The 23,266-nt window shown below is 28.8% G+C and overlaps 1 protein-coding gene across 1 annotated transcript in view; it reads right to left on the bottom strand.

Moving 5' to 3' along the window:
- The window catches only part of LOC127287709 (mannosyl-oligosaccharide alpha-1,2-mannosidase IA), a 187,269-nt gene that overhangs the window by 153,046 nt on the left and 10,957 nt on the right, over positions 1 to 23,266 (bottom strand). The window lies entirely within an intron of this gene.

The raw sequence follows: 23,266 nt of genomic DNA, 5'->3' as shown, positions 1-23,266 counted from the left end.
AAGGCATCAAAGTAATTGCTTACGATTAACCTCAGTTACTGAACTCTTACACTGCATTACACGTCTTGGAAAGTTGATTGACAATTACAGACACGAAGCTCAATTCTTGCATCGCGGTAGCGCATTTTCAGAGAATACTCGTAAAAGTCTCGTAAATGTGACCAAATGAGAGGGAAAAAAAATATATCTCGCGTGACTGTTTCTAACCTTAATTATTTTATAGTCCCCAGTGAACATCAATGAAAATCGTAAACATCTGTCATGACACATCGTAAACCGAATTATATATTTTTCTCCCCCCAAAAAAAGAATGTTTTTCATTTTATAGACCAGAAAACAAATGGAAATTTCATGTAAAAATAATTTTTTATTCTTTTATATAATTTATACTTAATTTTGCCTTTTTTGTATGCAATGAAAGGGAGGGTCAAAGGCAACTAGATGATCAAGGTGAAATATGTACGAGGATCGGAATCTAGAGTTTCACAGTTATAATATAGTTAATTGTCAGTGTCGTGACCCTGAAAGTAATTTTCGTTAAATACAAGAGGTGTGTGGACCGGGAGTGTGTAATTTTCTCAAGAGAAATTGTTCTATGGCACTTTGGTTACATAGAGTAGTAATGACTTTCACGTTTGGCGCTCGAAACTAAGCAGAAACTCGTAAAAGGTCATGTGACCATATAGACTTTAGTCTCTAATATATTATCCTACACCTATTAAAGTCATCTTAACAACCTTTGTGCCATGATCGACATATAAAATTGACCGATTATTAACAGAACGATACTTTAATGTCGAAATGTTTATAATTTATTCCAAACATGAAAATAGATAACGTTATGTAAAGAGATTTATTTTGACACTTTATATTTTTTTTAATAGAAGGAGAAAATAAATTTCATAATAACTTATATTAGTTTGAAACTTTATTCAATTTAACAATATTTACGCTTGGGAATATTAGGTGGGGGTATAAGAGTTCTCGAGACGTGCGCTTATTGGCTAATGCTAGAGGAGAGAGGGGGTAGACGCCGCCCTATCGCTACAGTATAAACAGTGCGAGCTGTGACCAATCATTCTCATTCATTGCTTGTCTTCTGACCTATTAACATCTTCATTTGGTGGTGTTCCTCTTAGTCAAATTTAAATTATAGAAAGAATATTCACCACAGTCAGAGAGTCAATAGATTCTTGTCAACAAAAAATAATTTAAGGGTTTTCTCAAAAAATAACCTGGCGTAATCAAAATTATATTCTACTCTAAAACAAATTTTTTTCTAAAAATATATTTAACAAAATTCTTTCATGAGAATTTTTTTTTGTTTTTCTTCATAAAGAACTAGAAAAATTTATTTGTGAATTACAAATACATTTTTTTAAAAGAATAAAACATGTACTCCATTTTGAGTTAGTCCTCTTAGTCAAATTTAAATTATAGAAAGAATATTCATCACAGTCAGAGAGTCAATAATAAATAATTTAAGGGTTTTGTCAAAAAATAACCTGGCGTAATCAAAATTATATTAGACTCTAAAAATATCCACAAACTACATTTGTTCACTTTTTAAAAAATGCAAGAAACATTATTACTAACAAATTTTTTTCTAAAAATATATTTATCAAAATTCTTTTGTGAGAATATTTTTTTGTTTTTCTTCATAAGGAACTAGAAAAGTTTATTTGTGAATTAAAAATACATTTTTTAAAAATAATAAAATATGTACTCTAAAAAAAAAAAGTTGAACAATGAAAAGGTGAAAAGCCTTGCAGAAAAAGAAGAGAATAAATAATGTTACAGAAGAAGAAGAAGAAGACGAAAAAGTTGACTGAGCAAACATTGAGAGAGTCGGGATACATCAAAACATTGCATTATTAATGCTAGATAATCCGACTTCCCACAAGTCTGTGTATATTTCATAAAATCTCAAAGAATGTTTGCCTTATGGCGAAGAAAACGAATCCCTTGAATTTTCCTTCTTTTATATTACAAAATATGCATATTTTTTTAATGTTCCTTCCAAATCACGTAATGTCATTTCTTGCATAATTGTAACTTTATTATAAAATTTAAAACAAGAAAGAAAATAAAATTTAGATTACAGTTTAGAAATTAATTACATTTTCTTGTTTATATAAAAACAACATAATTTGATGGATCTTTAGTTTTCATTATCGATATTGCAGTTCGTTGTCATGATATTATTTTGAAATTATTTCACAAGATTCAAAAATAACATATTCTAATATTATGAAGAGTCCTTTTGGACGTAAAACATTTTCCATTTGAAGTTTTATACCATTATAAATATTAAAACCCATTCGTGTTGTATACATTTTAATAAAACGATATTAATTTATATTTTACAGTAATTAATTTTTTTATTTGTTATATCGAAATTGATAGTTAAATAATTCATTTAAAAATTTAAGACATTAAAATTTTATCAAATATTACTAAAACTACTTTTACGTTGAAAGACGAACATTAATTTTCACTAAAAATGCAATTTTGTCGTAAAAATGTAACATTCTTGACATCAGTAATGTATATAACAAATGTGTTACAGAAAAAAATGTAATTCACTCAGAGAGAAAAATAACGCTGCTTTTTATAATAGCTGGAAATTTTTTTTTAAATTCTTACAAAGTGGAAGATTAATTTTAAAAAAACCAAATCGTTTTTTTTTAAAAAAGATAAAGAATTTGTAAAAATAGATAATAAATTATAAAAATTGACAAATTTTGTTTAAAAAAATATGAAATGGATGATGAAGTAATTTATGGATTTGTAAAAGATAATAACAGAGCGTTATCATTATTTTCACCCCTAGACATAGTTCATTGTGAATAGAATTCGCTAGAGCTTATTGAAAATTAATTAATTGTCTCGAGATGTAATTAATCAATTGACAGAGGCTTTCACGAACAGTACAACATATAGTATATATCGACCTCCCGGATATTTTGTTGACGTCGATAAAGGCCCCTTGTATATGGGGGATTATTCCTCAAACGTTGTTGTTAAAAATTAGAAATTCTAGGATTGGTTTGATACTTTGGTAAATTGTTGTCCTATATAAAAATATTGAAAAATAAAAATATTTTAAAAATATTACATTGAAATTCCATGTACGAAACTCGTACAGATTATGATCCAAGAACCTTCTTATTGCCAGTACGATGATTTACCAATTGAGCTACAGAGAGACCCGATTCCACTCATTTCAGAAACCATGCACACGACTTTTCATCGTCAAAGTTAATCATTTATTGAAATTTCTAGTAAAGAAAAAAAAATAAATTTAGTTTTAAAAAAATTGGTTAAAAACATACAAATAAAAAAATAAAAATTTTTTTTACTGAAATAGAATCACAAATTACTAAATTAATTAATTAAAATTGACATGGAATTTAATATTTTCACAAGAAAATCTGTCATAAGATTTTTTTTCTAAAATGTCAATTTATTAATTCACGTTGGAAAGGAATGACATTTCAGACAAACTTAACTTTCAACTTTATATTTTAAATCAAACTGTCACAGTTGTCGTAAAAAGTGGAAAAAGTAATATTTCACGATAGCAGAAATGAAAGTCTCACAACTTATTAAAAAATTCACTTTTCATTCCACTTTTTAATTTAATGAATTTTCAATTTATTTTTTGTACTTTATGGATTTCTTTTTTATATTAAAAAAATATTTTCCCTTTACTGATCAATGATTATTTGAAAGATATGAGTTTATATATATATATACATATTATACGAAATCCAAGAATACAATAAGTTTCTGAAGAAGGGAAACTCAATTCTTGGATACAATAAAACGATTTTAACCAAGTTCCAATAAATTCTTTAAACTCACGCCCTCCAGTTTGCCAATTGGTTTCAGAAAGAAGTATTGCGTGCTTGTTGGGGAGAACAGAAAAAAAAACTCGTGGTTATATCTAATTATCAGTTGTTGAGAAAAAAATAAGTTTTTATTTTTTCAATTAGGCTAACCAATAATTGAAGATAATTTCTTTTTTTCTAAACTCCACTTCGTGGAAAAAGAAAAAAAAATTTGAACTATATTTGAAAGAATTTAAAATGATAAAAGTCAAACTAATGTCATGAGATTTAGATGAAAAGGATAAGCGTCCGATTCTGGCTCAAGAGAGGGAGTAAAAGAAAAGAGAATAGACGTGATTTTTCTTAATCATTGAGAAGAGAATGAGTGGACGATTTAAGTGATGATTTTCTTTAAAGTGCGATTCGCTGGGATTTTCAAGGAACGATCTTTCTTCCCTAATGCCGACAATGATGAAGGAGGTCCTCCCCATGGCCTGTGTTAATCTTAATTCCTGCAGTTTGTCTCTTGAGGATCTAAGTTCTGGTCGCACCCGTCGACTCTAATAGAGAAATGTAACGCTCCCCATAAACTCTTTGCTTGAATCTTTCTCTTAATATACAGGGTATTCTGATTTAAATCAAACCAAGTTATTCTTCTCAACAAAAAAAAACGAGGCAAAAAGTCCTTATCACTTTTTACAGATTGTTTATAGTCTTTGAGTAAATTGTAATTGAATGTTGGACTCGTAGCAGTGGTTAAAAGCTCACATCGCTTAGAGCAAGACATTGGAAAAGAAGCTAATCCAAAAGTGATCAGATTTCTTTAAAACTGTCGACGTGTGACTTGCGGCATAACAACTTTGGCAGGAACCTGCATAGTCCCTAGGGATTGGAAAGGTTCTGTCATAAGTCGAGGGTCCGTGGTCTCCTATTTTGACCAACGGAAATCGAACACTTTAACTTAAAGTTAGAGTTAGTGTTGTAGTACGATGACTATGTTGAACGAATGTTTGAACGACGATATACAGTGAGAGTCACGAATCAATTTGCAAATTTCTGAAGAAAAGAAATAAGTTGAACGAGAATTATTGTCCATAGGAGTCATACCGTTGGTAAGTCGATAGGCCAGGTACAACGGACCCCATCTAACCTCTTTTTCGATAAAGATCTTCTACATTCAAACACAATTCCCGCTCTCTTTCAACTCAATTTTAATCAGAAGCTAAGTTCAAGCTACTAAAATGATTTGCCTGAAAAAGTTGATGTCAAATTTTTATCTTTTAATACTGTCAAAAAAATTATTTAACTTATATTTTTTTAAAATAGTGTAGTATTTTTGTAAAATTCCAAAAGAGACTCCTACACTCTGTTTATATAAAGCACACCGGAAGTTAATCAGAGTATTTCTTCATGCCTGGCATTCCCAACGAATACTTTCTTGGCTCTCACAGATTAATTCATATTTTATTCTAAAACACAAGGTCTCCACGGATTGCACTCTATATTCATGGTATTTTGCCTAGCTCTTTTATATACCTTAAAATCTCATCTAATATTTTTTCACATATTGTAAAATTGAAAATACAAAAATAAAACATTCTTTACAATATTCATACATTGTGGTAATAATATTATTGTTAATGAATTATAATCAAAGAAATAATTAAAAAAAAATTGTATACTATTAAGAATGAAAAAAAATGATATAAGTAATGTGAGAAAAGTGTACATATATGTGCAACAAACACGAGACTATAATTAGGTTGCACGAATATCCTCGGGAGAATCATAAGTCTTTTTTTTTGCGATTTTACGAGCATTTCATATAACGAACAAACTCGACCTTTCTAACGAGGAGAACTTTGCTTTACTTCATAGAAGATATCCTGCCTCTTTAAAATTATGATGAGCATTGCATAATTATATATAAGAACTTGTATATATACACAGGGAAAATAAATAAATTTTCCATTGGTTCCAATTAATTAAGATAAGAACTTGCAATAAACTCACGTGTATCAGGGACTTATTTTCAAATACTAACCTGAAACAAAAAGAAAAGTCACATTGTTAAACGATTCTTATTTAAAGTGATAAAAATTAAATTAACAAAAATATAATAGTACATTCTTTTTTTGTATTAACTAATTTTTTAACTATATTAATTATAACAGTATAGATGTTTTTATTGGCATAACTTCTTTCTCCAGCAATCACAATAAAAAATATTTTTTTTTATTTTTATATGAATGTGATAAGAAATAAGAATTTTAATTTAAAAGCTACTCTCGGCAGTAGCTGTTGCATTATCTTATATAGTTAGAAGCTTTTGTTGAACCAGAATGCAATATGTTTAATGGAACGAAACGATTAAAGTTTAAATGTGCTTTTCTAATCTTGCACATCGCCTCTTGAACACTAATTGTTATCTAAGAATATCAAAAAATTTGAAACAAACATAATTTAAAAGAAAAAAAAATTAATTCCATCTTCTATTTCTGATGATCATTATTGTTGAATCCCTAATCGAAATTGTAACTCTTTATACGATCAAATAAAGTAGCTAACACAATCATGGAGTGCAATAAAAATAATATTTTTTTTTTCCTTTTTTAAAAACAAAATAAAGTTTTTCTTTGCCTACATATCTTTATAAGATCTCTAGCGACATAAATTTTGAGCTTCCTCAAATACTCTTTGGAGTTTTACCGCGACGACAGTTTTATCTATAAAAGGATTCTTACAAAAGATCTGTCATAACTTCAGTTTGTACAATTCTCAAAAAAAAATACTTCAACTCTTGAAAAGTTATTATGGGATTACATATCAACATTCTTTTATGTCAGCTAGAAAATATTCTTCTATTCTAATTTTTCAAAATCAATTTTAAAAAAATGTAACATCAAATTGTAATATTTTCATTTTTAATAATAATTATTTGGTCACGGTGATGTGGCAAATGTTTTTTTTTATTACTTTTTTTTTATTTAAAGACAATCTGTAGATATGTGTAATGTATTTTACGATTGTATGAACGAATAACTCGTTTTGCATGGCAAAAGTAAATACGATTTTGAAGAGGTTAAAAAAAGAGGTAAGAAAACGAAATGAAGAGAGCAATAGAAAGAAAGCAGATGTAAAGAAGTAGAGGAAGAAGTCTCTGAATGTTGTTATAATCTGACATTGGAGAGACAGGCGTGAGCATGCTCGAGTGGACGAAAGCGCTATACATCACTTTCCAGGTAACACTATGGCTATCCTCTTTCCTTTTAACGACTGCTGACACGTTTCTATCCTCGCTCAAATGCAAATATGTTTACCTATCTGCGAATGTGTGTGTATTATACTCATCTATTCAAAACCATCTAACTTTTATACAATCAATAAAAATATATATCCTCAATATAGTTTGGCTATAAAAATTTTATTAACCAGAACTTTATGTTTTAAAAGTAAATAAAAAAAATACTACTTGTAAATTTTGTGAAAATATTATGAATGTAAATAGAAATTGTCTAGAAAATGCCGCGTTAATCTCAACACCAATAATAGTGCACGCACTTTAGTATTCTCATAGCAATCAACCGGAAAAGTCGTTCTCACCGGCATTTTGCAGTAAACTAGCATTAATCTCAAAAACAATAAACTCAAACATTTATCACGGTACATCTCATTACTAGCTCATTCTTCTCCTTTTCGGTGTTCTCAATTTTATTAAAATAACTTTTTGGCAACTCTCAAAACAATTAAACTGTTGTGCTTGACCACAGCGTGGTCACGCCATTTTTGTTCATTGTATACTACATTTGTGTTTCAAAATAAAGTGTGAAAATTAAGTGAATTTTGTGCATAATTGAATTATTTCATCTACTCACTCCTCATTAAATCAGAAATTGCAAACCTCCACTTCATAACTCAATGAACAATCAATTGAGGATTCCCTTCATAAAGGAATAAATTACATAAAAAAACACGCATGATTTAGTGAAAGGCATGACCTCTATTGAACAATAATCCACTAAGGTGTGAATAATTTTTTTTTCTCTTCAAATATTACAAAGAATTGGATTTAAATTTTTGCAATTTTTTTTGGCAGAATGAGGAACTATTGGAAATGGTCCTAGTTCGATTTACCTTAGAATACTTTGTAGACTAAGATTGATAGTAACCTTCACTTCGAGCTAATGCATGGAAGATAGAAGTAAGATTGGAAGAAGAGGAGAAACGGGGCGCGAAAAATCTATATCGCCTTCGTCCAATGTCCAAAAGAAGATGGATATTCCTAATTTCCTTGGTCTGAGCAAATTTTTCTACTTCCTTTCATTTCGATTAAATATAAAAATCAAACAACTCTCTTTTATAATCACTGAATCACCAAATTGTCACTCCTAATATGTGTATGAAAATGTTATTGTCTCTTAAAATAACTAAAAAAGCGCACAATAATAATCCAGTTGTAAAAAAAAGTACATCAGATAAATAAAAAAAATTGGAATAAAATATTGAGTTCAATAAAAAAAAGTGATTGTGACCTATAGGTATACAAGTACTGTATATAAAAATATAGTGATTCTGTTTTATATTTTTTCAAGCAATCTAAAAATTGTCCTGTATTTCTCAAGGGATTTATAAAGAAATATATTTTTACTTCTTCCAAATATGGTACACATTTTACCACTAAAAAAAATCAAAGAATGAATGGAAAGTAAGTTAAAAATCTTTGAAACAAGTTTCGTCTTATTCACTGAAGTAGTTTTGGGAAACTCTCCGGGGAAGTCGTCTATTGTTTCTTCTAACAGTTTAAAAGCTTCCACCGCATTTTGCTTTTGGTCCAAAGTTGAGTGCCGAATTGGCATTTGTCGAAGTATCTGAGAAATGTAGATAGAATTCTATTTATATGGAAAATCTTCGTATTCTCATAGAGTTGTCTGTCATATGGATGACATTTAAGAATAAGAAAACTTTTTCTGAAAATAGTTAAATATTAAAAACAACCTGTGACAGTAATTTACAAAAGCAATATTATAAGAATATCGAATGATTTAATAAAATAATTTACAAAATGTTTTTTTTTAAAGAAATACTTTATTTCCAATGAATAAATAAGCTTTTATACCCCACAGAAAGGAAGCAATTTATCTAGAAACCATATATACAAAAGCTGACAAAGAGAAATTTTAGTAATGAAACAAACTGAACAGCACATCTAGTCTATCAGCCTTTGATGTGTTTGTTACCTCAAATTGTTGAAATATCGTTATTCAATCAATGTAACAATGAATAGTTAAACTTTGATTGTACATGCCACATATAGAAACAAAATAAATTCCCTTTAGAGTAACATAAGATTCCAGAACTTTAGTCTAATTTCATTATTTTTATTATCATCTGATTATAGTAATAGTATAAATTGGTACTATTTTAAATTACTGAACCGAATATTTAATATTTACCAAAGGATATCTGAACTTCTGTTTAATAATTTGTATTCAAATTTATTACGCCAGGTTATTTTTTGAGAAAACCTTATTCAATTATTATTAATTATTAAGAATAGTTTACCTAAGTGATCACATCTATTTTCTGATAGTTATTGCACAGAATGTTATTTGTAATAATTATAGTATAATTATTCAATGATGCTTGATTACGCCAGGTTGTTTTATGAGAAAACCCTTTTCAATTAGGTATTATTTTTTATTAACTAAGTTAATTATGAACTAAGTACTTCAGTTGTCCTTCATATACAATGTTTAGAGACCATCGTTTTTCTGTCAACTTAAGGATAAAGACAAGTGACAACTTTGTATATCTAAGAGACAACTGGCAGCTTGGCTGCATCAATTGCTATCAATCATAATCGACAAAAACAAGCGATGACTTTGTACAAAAGGGACAAACGGCATGGATGGCGATAAAATTTTAACCCTCTAGCATGACTTCTTCTATAAAGTCTGAAATACATTGTCTATATCTCTTGTTCAAAATCTGGCCCTGGTCCAGAGTCAGAATGAGAGAGCCAACTAATGAAAACTACGGCATCGGGACTTTGGCGATAGATACGCCACTGAGAGGAAGATTGTTGTTTGGAAAGAGAGGGGTAAAAGAAGGAATGAAGAGGGTGAAGAGAAAGAGAGAGTTTCGATTGATATTAAACGGATACCGACGAGCTTTGTGCGAAGCCGGCCAGTGCTGCTGCAGTTTCATTTCGTTCCAATGGGAACGTTTATCGTGTGTTTATCTTACGTTGCATTGTTATTTCGCTCGCTCTTGGACCCGAGAGAAAGGAACCGGAATAATTGAACCCTATATCGAATCGCGGATTTCTCTCCTATTCAACCCCCTTCTCTCTCTCTCTACCTCTTTACCCCGACTCTCTTTTTCTTTCACCCCACAGTCGCTCACTATCGCCCTCTCAAGAAAGGAGAGGGGAACTTTCTATACCCACGAGTTCTCTCAAAACGAGATACTCCCGACGAATCCAGATCTCGTAAATCGTTCAACGAATACGTGGTTGGGCAAAATAAAAAAAAAAATTCTAAAGTTACAAAGAAACTTCGAAAAGTGATGTATTCACTGTCGAGGATAATTGCCCGGTCCATTTTGTGATGAAGGATACTTTTAATTTGATTTCGTGAACATTAATCTTATTTTCTTATTATTACACCAAAACCCAAAATTTTTGCATATGAATATTTCGATGAAAAATTAAATTTATTATTAAAATATAAAAAGAAATAATAATGAAATTTCATCATCTTTTATTGCAATTCAATATCATGGGAAATTGAAAATTATCCATAATCCAGTCACATGGGAGGTGAGATTCATGATTCAAAATTCTAACCGCGTGTGAAGCTTAATTCGTTCTTGGGTGTAATATCGTACGTCATACGCGGATCACATGGTAATAATGAAATTTATGATTGCCCTGAACACTCATCGTCATTTAATTGAAAATTTAGATAATTTTCTCATTAGCTTTATTATACGCATATGGTAATATAAAATTTATTAAAATCCTAAAATGGAAATACAGAAAAATAACAATTAACTAGTTTATAATTTATTATCGCCATGGTTTCTATTGATTGAATCGAAAACAAAAGATCAAAATACAATATGAAATTAGTGCTAAATTAATTAACTCGACCATTTGAAGCCATGTTAATTACTTATTATGATGTAATGATTACTTTGTAGAGTTTAAATCTAAACATGTAATAGCAATCCAATCAGAAAAAGACATTTAGCAAATAAAATAAAACGTAAATTAATATTTTTTACCATAATTTATAATAGTCTTAATTATATTTAGATTTAAAAATAGGAAAATAAATTTTCAAAATGTAAAATAGTAAAAAAAAAACGAAATCAATGAGACAGTAAATCAAAAAATATATATATGTGTATAATTTTCACAATTCATCAGTTCGCGAAAATAAAACACGTTTTTCGAGCACGACTTTTCCCAGTGGTCCATAGAAAATCTGTGACAATTCAGACTCCCTTTTGAATTTCTACACGTGAAATTGCTCAGAGGATATATTTACATTTCATAGCATCCGAACCGGTGCTATCGAGGATATAAAGAGCTTTAAAAGACAATATTCTGCTTCATTCAAAAATATTCTATTACATTTTTTTACAAGTTTTTTTTGTTGTTCATTTGAAATTTATCTAACGAAAAAATATTAATTTGCAAGAAAACTTATTTTGATTTATTAAGTCAAAAAAATAATATAAATTAAAATTTAATGTTATAATTTATTTTTTATCATTAAAATAATTTTAGATAAATTTCCCGTATGTAAAATAAATATATTTATTTCAATAAAGAAAAAAATTAAATTAAATTGTGAAAAAATTTCTTTTTACATTAATTGATCATTAATATGGTTATGCATTTATTAATATGAAATTATGACACTCGTGGGTTGCAAACAAAGGGTCAGTTTGCCCCCAAAGCGACATTCATCGTGTCGAGTAATTGAAATGAGTCTCCCGGGTAATATTTATTGCTAACTATAAATCGAATTTGGCTACCTTGTATTCCTTTTTAATTTATCGTTCACGCGAAAAAAAAATGTCCCGCTGTGCTTGGCACCCACCTGCGATGAATAACGTTTAATATAAATGCGACTTCCGTTAAACATTCGAGAGTTTCTTCAAAACTTGTGCTAACAGAAAACTTTAATTGAAATCAGTCTCTCTCTCTCACTTTTGTTATTAGGAAAAGTTTTAAATTAAATTTCAATTAAACTTATAACATTTTTAAAGGGCTAATTTGTTGCAAGAAAAATGTTTTTTTTGTTCTATTTTAAATTACTCAACGGAATATTTAATATTTGCCAAAAGATATCTGATTCTCTGTTTAATAATTTTTATTCAAATTTATTATGCTTAATTACGCCAGGTTATTTTTTGATAAAACCTTATTCAATTATTATTAATTATTAAGAATAGTTTACCTAAGTGATCACATCTATTTTCTAATAGTTATTGCACAGAATGTTATTTGTAATAATTAGTATAATTATTCAATGATGCTTGATTACGCCAGGTTGTTTTATGAGAAAACCCTATTCAATTAGGTATTATTTTTTTTTATAAATTTACCTAAGTGATCAAATCTATTGTTTTTTTAATAATTATTTCTAAGAATGTAATTTTTAATAATTATTCTATGATGCTTGATTACGCCAGGTTATTTTTTGAGAAAACCCTTTTCAATTATTAATTAAAATGTTGTTAAATTCTTGAAATTAAATTTAAAAATAAATAATGTATTTTAAATTATTCAACAGCGTATACGACTGTAACAGATCACGTTCAGATAACGTTGATAGTTATCAGACTTAATGTGATGCATGTAAAGTGACTTTCTTACATTAGCTTTAGTAACCTTTCATCGTGTTTATAATTTATATTGTCTACACATATTAAGATTAGATACACGTGATTTAGTATTTAATTTTTGTTATATCTAATTTTAATATTAATATAACAATGTCCTAATTTTGTTGAATTTTTAGTATATTTTTTAAAGAAATATACATTAATAATAGCACTATATGAATTTAGTATAAATATATTTGACAGATGTATGGTATTACATTTCTGAAAATGAATTTGGAATATATATTTTATTAAGATGGTACTTGAGTCATATACCATCTCGGAAGGAAAACTACCACAGAATGATGAGATTCTGAGTTGCTCTATGCAAGCAAAGTTGCCGCTGATTCGACTCCAGAATCCATCTAAAGGGAAGCTCTCGACCTGGAGGGAATCTCTGCTCAAGTCCCTATACTATTCTGTATGTCGACTATAAGCAAACAGACTGACACTTATACTAACATTTATTTATCATGCAAGATACATATATATGGGAATATGTCACATGTATACATTTTGAAGGATATATGCGAGAATATAATCTACAATATATCCGCAAATGATTCAAGAGGCATTCTCCACATTTTGAAATTGTCGTTAATAAATAATCAATCTTTCGTCTTCTTCTTAAAAAATTAATTCTTTAGGTGAACTTCATTTAAAAATGAAGTAATCTTGTTTTAGCTTTAAAATAAAAGAATCTTTAATCCGCTTTTAATATATATATGTAAGACATCAAGTAGATGACAAAATCTTTTAAAGTTAAGATTTTGATGGTGGTAGAAAAAGGGATGTAATAAGATTAGTCGCCATTTTTAAAATAACGAGGGGACCATGGTAATTAATTAGCATAAATTCGCATCAGAATGATATACATGAAGCGGTGGGTCAAGCTACGTGACTGCACCTCTATGTCAAAGCCACATCACGAGAGGGCCAGCAAAGTTGTTGTTCCTTCACTTTGGCCACCTTGGTGGTCACGTATTTTGTCTGACAGTCACATCTATCACACAACGTGAAAATAGTCATCTCAAAATATATTCAATTTTTCTCTTTCAATTAATTTTTAATAATAATTACTTCGCAGAACATTTGATGTTCTATAATAATTATTCAATGATTACGCCAGGTTATTTTTTAAGAAAACCCTTTTTTATTATTTAATATTAAGTTCATCGACTCTTGATTTGGACAAAAGCTCTTTTTGCTTTTAATTCTATTTCGAAATACACCAAAAAAAAATTCTCCCCAATGATAAGGGAATATTTTTTTTTCACAGATTATTTAAATACTTGTCAAGATTATAAATAATATGACACTGAAAACCAAAATCACATATATGTTGTAACACGTGAAACATAAAAGTGAGAGACAAGAAATATCATTTAGTGTCAGCATGTGAAATGTTAAATTCGTTGGCAGATGTTTCATCTCCTGATTTTGGAGCAGCGTCATGCAAATCTCACTGATCGTATAGAATATGCCCACTGCGTTTAAAATGAAAGATGAATAAAGATACCTGAAAACCTTTTGTAATACTTGTATTTTTTTTTATTTCTACTCTGTCATATTCTCTTAATGTTCATTTAAAACACTCTGAAGTTTCTCTTCTTTCTGAATATTATGTTACAGTTTAAAAAACTTTAAATTTCATGTACAGATGAAAAAAAAAAATTTTTTTGTGAGTAAACAAAATATCAAAATTGAAAATACGTTTCCGTCAACAAATAAACACAGAGGCATCCCATTTGCTTGGAAAATTGCATTTATATAGTTTGCAAGAGACGCCGATAGAGACGCCGTGTGCCAGTCGAGTGATGCATCGTTTCTGTGATTTAGAGCGAGCAGTCCGTTCACGTTTGCATTTACAGACGTTGAATTTATTATTGTCGTTCGAGAAGCAGACATGTTTATTATGATTACCTGCCCCGTTCACACTTGCTACGTCATCGGAAACGATGGTCGCACTTTTCACATAGACATCCATGAAAAAACTATCGTTTTATATTATTATTAATGTCCAATGATTGTATGTGTTTCCCAAACAGTATCATATTTTTTACTATTTTTTTTCTCTCAATTTATTAAACGAAATATTTGCACATTTCATTTCTTCAATTTTATTTTTACTACTCTCTCAATTTTTTTATTTGGTTGTAAAAAAATTTACAATTTCATTCCTTTTTTTTATTGCATCAATTATTGATTTAAAAATATTATTGTACGCATAGGAAAACATTTGCCTTCATGTAGTTAATTTAGTTTTGCAAATATCAAAAGAGAGACAATTTATTTTTTGTTTCTTAACACATTTTTAAAAATCTACAATATTATCGACAAAAAAAATTTTCCAATATCAAAGACTTCAAAGATTGAACTTCTGTTCTCGAATTAATGAGCCCTGAAAGGCATTAATATTAATTTTGTTCTTAAGTCGATGAAGTAACGACAAGTAATGAGAGTTGACTTCCCAAGTGGAAATTAAGTGTCCTATAAAATGAAAGTGCGAAGCATCTTTTATCCAAAGCCATGACTAAAACCAGAAGGGTGACAATGATCTAAAAGAATACACTGGGAAAATTTATCTTTTAAACAAAAAAAAATTTTTTTTTCTATTTCATTTAATAAATTTATTTATTGTAATATTCTACAAAAAAGTAATTTCACTAATATTTTAAATAATACTCAATATTTCTTAAGATCCAATAATGTTTAGTGTGGTCTGCGGTTGGCAAAAGAGATTGAGATTCTATTAAATTTACGATCTTGAGAAACATATATCTATAAACGTACAGATAAATATTATTTTCTCTTTATTGTATATAAAAAATTATGTACAGAGAAATGCAATATTTCTTTCAAATATTATTTTGTTTTCTTTTCATTTTCTTTTGTTTCAACTATATACATATTGCGATATTAACAATATCATTGATATATATATATATATACAAACACAAAGATACAAAAGATAATTGCAATTGCATCGTGCGGAGGCTGCGCGTATTTATCTATCCTCGTGTCGCAAATTGCGAGCTCTCTTATAACCACCGCAAATCCAAAAGTTTCCTCAGTGAGAGAGAAGCGATATTAAATTCTGAGGAAATGTACGAAAACCCACACCCTCAAGACATTTCAAGATGCGAGGATGATCATCGAATCTCTTTCGCGAGTATAAAGGGGATGAGAAGCGATTCTTCTCAAGCTACAATTGGAAAAGTTTTAAAACCAAGTTTCTTCGATATAATAATTCATATAAGTGTTAAGAATTTCGATCTTTTTTACTTTTAGTTGAAATTTTATCTAAAATTAATTTTATATTCATCCTGATTGATAATTACTGCACAGAACATTTGATAATCGATATGTTCTTTGATAATTTTAATGATTACGCCAGGTTATTTTTTGATAAAACCTTATTCAATTATTATTAATTATTAAGAATAGTTTACCTAAGTGATCACATCTATTTTCTAATAGTTATTGCATAGAATTTTATTTGTAATAATTAGTATAATAATTTAATTATGCTTGATTACGCCAGGTTGTTTTATGACAAAACCCTATTCAATTAGGTATTATTATTTATTAACAAGAATTTACCTAAGTGATCATATCTATTGTCTTATTAATAATTATTTCACAGAATGTAATTTGTATATCAATTATAATTATTTAATGATGTTTGATTACGCCAGGTTATTTTTTGAGAAAACCCTTTTCAATTATTATTTATTATTAACAAGAGTTTCTTTTTCTAATTATAAAAGAATTCAAGGAAGATTTTTTCAACTGTCAGTATTTTTTGTATTTAATGCAGAAAGAAGCAATAAAGAGCTGAGAATTCTTTGTAAGTGTATACCAGTGAGTTTCTGAGGGTGGTATGAGTATCGTTAAGATATTGCTCGATTTAAAAAAAAGTCTAAAAGAGAAATGAAATATAAGGTTATTTCATACGTGATATCTTTCTTTGTATGTAAGAACGTACGAATGATGAGGCGAGTAACGTATTCAGAAGCTTATACAAGCACTCTGTAAAAGAAGTATTATCTACCTCTCTTTAAGGTTATGGATAAGGTAAGACTGCCGTGAAAGAACTAAACGAGCGTATGACTCAATAGCTGATCTTACACCCGTCTGTAATCCTATGAAATCTCAGGATAATCCTGAGGGCGATAGACTCTTTTATTCAACGCTCTTTTTCCTCATACCACCCACCATCACTCGCATATCTCCTCCTTTCACACTTATCTTTTTCAAGTTTTGCCAATGATATATTCGTCAAAAATATATCTCCCTAACCACCAACGAACAGCAAAGAAAGAATTTATTTTCTATAGAAAGAAATTTTTTTTATATATGTAGAAAAAAAATTAATGTAAAATTTAATGTTTAAAAAATATTAAACTTATTTCTACGCGACTTAAATGAAAATGCTCAGCTCCATCGAATGAAGCTCCTTAAGTATAGATCTCCACAGTGGAAGGGATGCCTACTTATTATTGGATGTTCAATTTCATGCGCGACAAACCTGCGCATTAGAAATCTATCCAAAATATTAATCATATTCACTCTATGTAATTCGTAAAACATTCATTTCAATCAAATAGAAAATTACAAAAATAATTCACGACACTAAAATTTTTTTTAAAAAATTACAAAACAATCGAATTTTATTTTACCACCAATAAAAGTAGTATTCAATCAAAATATACAAAAAAAATGTTCAATTCAAATTGTATTCGCCGGTGACATTTAAAAAAAAAAGAAAAATTGAGTTACGTTCTCTGTATACTAAAATAATCCACACAAATAGTTTATTGCATAAAAAATTGTGAAAATACAAGCTATGTTTTTCACTTCGATACAAAGGTATAAAATGTATATTTGGATGTGTATGGTAGAGTAAAAAAAATATATTCCCGTGTGCTCGAATCGGCGCAGAGTTGTCGAAATAGGTACTAGTTAAACCGGAAAAGTGTCGAGGGACTGACACGAAAAATGGTCCCTTCATGCTAAATTTTCCACAGTGGAATAAAAGCTCGGAAGTTGGCGCGAACGAAGACAATTATGCGGTTCAGCAATTTTTTTTTATGAGAACTTTTTTATGAGAACGGAAACAGGTGGAAAATGAAAATATCTTTCCTTTATGCATTACAAATAAAACTCTCGACGACGTTTAATTTCATTGGATTCAAATCAAATGATGAAGTGCTGAATCATTAATAGACGATTTAAAAAGAGATGTTGATTGAACATATAACTTCGAAGGCACTTAATAATAGAAAACTGCTTTTTACAAAAGAATGCAATTTATGAAAATGTTCAATTGAGCATTAAAAAAGTGGAGCTGATATTTTCTTTATTTTTTATTTTTATTCACTTTAGCATTAGGGCGTTATAGTCATTAGACTTTCAATTCATTAAAGAAGCTTAATATAAATGACGTCTGAGAAAGTAGACCGATTTTGCAAGTTTCTAAATTGACGGGAACATGTTTCATCCTTTAAGCTGCAGTATCTCCTAACCGTTTTATTTTAACAAAAATTGATAGTTCATTTTTAATAAAATAGATTTTACATTTTTGATTTAGAAAAGAAAGAAGTGATCGAGAAGAAAATGAAGGATTGATTAAGTTCATCTATCTAAATTTATCATATTTCTAAAGAATTAGTAGTAATTTATTCGTTGACAAACTCTTGTAAAATAACAAACAAGTCTACTGGGAAAGAATTAGAGGAGTTGACCATGTATGATGTATAGAGTGTGACGAAGTGAACCGAGATTCAATCATAGTAAAGCTTTCCACTCCCTTGAGTTATAATAATTGCATAACTGACCAAAAGCAGAGTTTGTAATACAACGAAGGGAAGACCCTCTATTGTTAGTCTAATTACAACATGTATACAAGTTATGACAGAATGCTATGGAATCAAATCATTGACAAGAAAATAAAATACCATATTTATTTCTCGGTATTTATTTAAAGTTAATTGATAGAAAAAATCAGCTATAAAACTTTTTTGAGATTTTTTTTATCTATTTACATTCGTTAATTACGCCAGGTTATTTTTTGAGAAAATCCTTAAGCCATTTATTAATTTACTTGCTGTTTAAAAAATTATCAATTCAGCAATTTGGAAGGTGAATTTTATCATGCAAAGACTGAATAAATGTTTCTCGTATAAATAAAGATTTTGTTTTGTTTATCATCATTGTTTTCCTTTATTTAGAAAGTAATCACAAGTGTGTTAATTCACAAAATAAAATAATCAAAATCCGCGGAAGATTAAAGATTAGCTATACTTAAAGCTACATATCAGAATGAAAAGCTACTTGCTTAATTACGTAACTAAGCACCAAAGCGTTGGCACACGTTAACGAGGGACAGAGACTAGGAGTTAACGATGAGCGCTTTAACGTCAATGGCAAATAGACTTATCGATGCAGACTTTGCGAATCGATCGAGTTCATTCGAGTTCACAGGAAAACTATACCTATACATAAAAAAGCGCAATCTCCTCACATGAGCCAATTAAGCACAATGTTTCTGAATACTACCTCAATGATAATATTTAAAAAAAAACATATTTATTTTTATCTTTCAAATAAGCAACGAACTATTTAAATTTATTCCTACTAGAAATGTTTATTGGATGTAAATTCTTTTTTCACCTAAATCATAAAACTATTTTTCAAATATAATAATTAAACATCAAAGAAAGAAAAAAATAAATTAATTAAAATCAAATTTCTATACTCCTACATGTAATGTATGTGTGAAAATTGTATCACACAATAATATCAAAACCTTCAAAGCCGACCACAATGCAATGACAGGGATTTGATTAATTCATGGACTTGCTGCATTTGTACTGGGAAAAGGCTTGCGTAACTTTAATGGGCTTAACAAGGTTCTGTGGCAAAAAAGGTAAACAATGGTATAAGCTCAGTGTGAGCCTTTGGCGACGCAACTGTTACACGATTTTGTCATAAATTTTCATTTCCACCCGCCACATGAAACACCATTTTTATCACCGAGTAAAGCTTTTGTCGATCGTTTCATCGTATTGTCGAGAAAAAAAAGAATTAACACTGCTTTGTTCAAATTATTGAGCCTACCAATTTTTTTTTACACATTTCAACTGAATTTTCCTCGACAGGAAATTCATTTTATTGTATATATAGGAATAATAAAAATTAACAAAACAAAAATAGAGAGCGAACAAACTTTAGCATTGCTTTTATTTTTTGTAAAATATAAAAGAGCCACTTGATAATGAAGAATAATTAAGCGCAAGGAATTTACTTAAAATTTTAAGTGAATGTAATTAAAAAAAACAGGTTAACGTCCGTAAAAATTTGTAAGGCTGAAAACGTAATTTGAATTTTAAAATAAAATATACACTTTTTTGCGACTCTGATTTACGTTCAAGTGCGCTTAAACAGCTTTTAGTGAAAAACCGCAGAGCACGTAAAAGATAAAAGGTAATTTACAGTTTTTATTTAGCATTTTGCAATTACTAATTTTTATGTAAAACAATAAGTTTTTAATGCTATCTTATTATTATTTTCATTTGAAAATAATGTAGAAAAATTGTTTTTATACAAATTAACACGTTTAAACAGATCGAATCCTGAATTACAAATGATGAATTTATAATAAATGTGTATAATTATAATCAATTTTTTTCACACCAACTGAACACGTTTAAACAAGTTGAATCTCGAATTTCAAATAATCAATCTATAATAAATGTGTTAAAACATATATTATATAATTGTAATTTCAACTGGAATTAAATTTCAAAATACATAATTCCATAATTAACAGAATGAAGAATAGAGAAAATGTTATTTCTCCATCTCTTAATATTTTCTATTTTCTCTTCAATTATTGTAAGACATATCGGTACAAGGCGCTTTTGGTCAATAGATTTATCATAATTTACCTGAAAACTTATGGAAGCAGGAATGATGCAAATGTTGAAAAACGACAGAAGACACATTTGAAGACGCAAAGGGAATACACATCGAATAGATGATAAATCATCGGATGCTATCAGGAGAATTGAAATGTATAGAAGAATATAATTTTCAATTTTTGAAAAGAAATATTAAAAATCCAGACAGTAAATAATAAAACGAATAAGAGTATAATGACAAATGGAATTTAAAATCCAGAAAACTTTGGCAACAGAAATGAATTTCAATAAAGAAAATCGTTACTGACGATCATTTCATTCGAATGGGAAAACATTAGATGCAGAAGGTTCTCTGATATTAAATCGGTACTGAGCTACAGCATACCTATTCCGCGATCATACATATAATTTATATCTTGTGTTCCATGAAATCAGCTTGAAATTTTCCATTTGCATGTTTATTGTCAGACCTTCATATATACAGAGTTATGGACCCTTTCCTTTCTCCACTTCCGGTCAATCGTTAGTCTAAGTGCCAAGGCAGTTAACTTCCAAGTGATCGATAACTGTACAAACTTGGTCGCGCACTATAAACTTGAATAGGGTTAGTAACCCCCTTTGATGCTTTCCTCACTTGTGATAAGTAGACGTGTGTTCTATGGTGATTCTCACCGAAAATTGAAATGTGCAAAGTGAAGCTTGCACAATCAAGAATTAATCAGTGTTTTCTTATGTAAATAGACTCTCTGTTAGAAATCGAAATTTCCAATTCCTTTTTCGCCAAGACAAAAGAACCAGACAATAATTAGAAATTACATTGAATTTCTAAAATTGTTTTTTAAACAGATTTCAATTTTTGAAATAATTTTTTTCTTTGACAACAAATGAACACGTTTAAACAGGTTGAATCCCGAATTGCAAATAATTAATCAAAGATGCAAAGTCTTAATATATATTAGATAATCATAATATCATCTGGAATTAAATTTAAAGACGTTCAATTTCCTAATTAACTAAAATTTGAATACTACAATTGTTAAGGAATGTGCAAATTGTAAATAGAACATGACATGAAGGATTGTATATAAAAATAATGATCATCCGGTGAATAATTAAGGGCAATTAAACTTAATGGAGAAGTAGGGATAACATGTTGATTGCAGCAAGTTTCATTATCTAAAATTATTCTGAAATAAAAAGACAAGCTAGACAAAGGAGAACTGTCTTTCATTATAAGTTCCTTTCAGAGTTAGAACGAGACTCTTTATGATGCAGGAAGCACTTCTTAAGTAGAGACATTCATACAACTGCTTCTGGGATACTAGAAATTTTAAAACCCCGATACAATTATATTACAGAAAACATAAAAACACGTACTTTATTTAAAATTAATTTCCTTTTTAGAAAAGAAAATAATCTTTTATTTGAATGAATTAAATTTTCATTAACCTGATTTTACGAAAAATATAAACAGAACTTCAACTTAATAACTATTCAATTATCGGTGCTGTCAAAGTATCATAAAAAAATTTTATTATCTTTTCATAATTAATTAACTTTCATAAAAGATTTATGTTAATTGACTCAATGTGATATATGAATATTTTATAACAATTAATTTAACATAAATTTAATAGCAAGTTAATTATAAAATAGTAAAATGAGAATATTAAATTAATCTTCAATCACAATCAACGTATAATTAATAATTACATTCTCACCTGAAAAAATGAATTTAGATAATAAATTTAATTAAGAATTAATTTGAATTTATTTTTTAGCAATTTTCGAAACAGTATTTTAAAAATCTTGTTACATATACGACGATAAATGAACACGTTTAAACAAATTGAATCCCGAATTGTAACTTATTGTTGTTCCTTTAGCTTTTGCATGTGTTTTTGATGCCTGACAAAAGTCAAATGCAGAAGAATATGAAAAATAGAAAGTCATAGAGAGAGAGAATAGCAAATATATAAGAAAATAAGACATTGTGAATGGGAAAAGATGATATTGTTTATTTTGTTTGGTTTCTTTTATTGCGCACGCGAATGGTTAGAGATGATGAGTTTTCCGCTATTTGTTCTTGTCCAATAAGCGAGCACCAAGGACAATACCCAGTGAAGTTCAGCGTCCTTTGGATTCGATTATAGTCAACGCGTGAAACTGGTTCACCGAACGTGACTGAAATTCGAATGACAAGTATTGAACGTAAAAATTTCCAACTGAGGATATAAAGTGGAATTGACAAGAAAAAAAACTATTAAACAACTAAAGCTGCAAAACTACATACGTTAGGGTTAAATTCTGACAATGAAAAAAAAGTCCCACGAAATAACAACACTACAAGAGAAACAGAATCAATTATAAAAATCCTTTGAGAAGCGAAAGAAGGACAAAATGAAGTTTTTTTTATCAGCAAAAGTGATATAACAATTGGGATTTTTGTTTTACTTTTCTAAAATTTAGAATTCATTCATAAAACATTTCTAGTTTTCGATCTCTATATTAAGGTCTCTTGTATGTTACTCGTTTGAATTATTTGTAAGATTTTGATGGTTCTAGCATAAACCTCAAAGCCATATTTGCGGTTGTTGAAAGGATTCGTCG

This window comes from Leptopilina boulardi, unplaced genomic scaffold (genome assembly GCF_019393585.1).
Source record: "Leptopilina boulardi isolate dan_hultmark-lab unplaced genomic scaffold, ZJU_Lbou_2.1 LbouV2_372, whole genome shotgun sequence".
NCBI lineage: Eukaryota > Metazoa > Arthropoda > Insecta > Hymenoptera > Figitidae > Leptopilina > Leptopilina boulardi.
The sequence above is the reverse complement of the archived record's forward strand: the minus strand, read 5'-3'. Positions and strand labels throughout refer to the sequence as shown.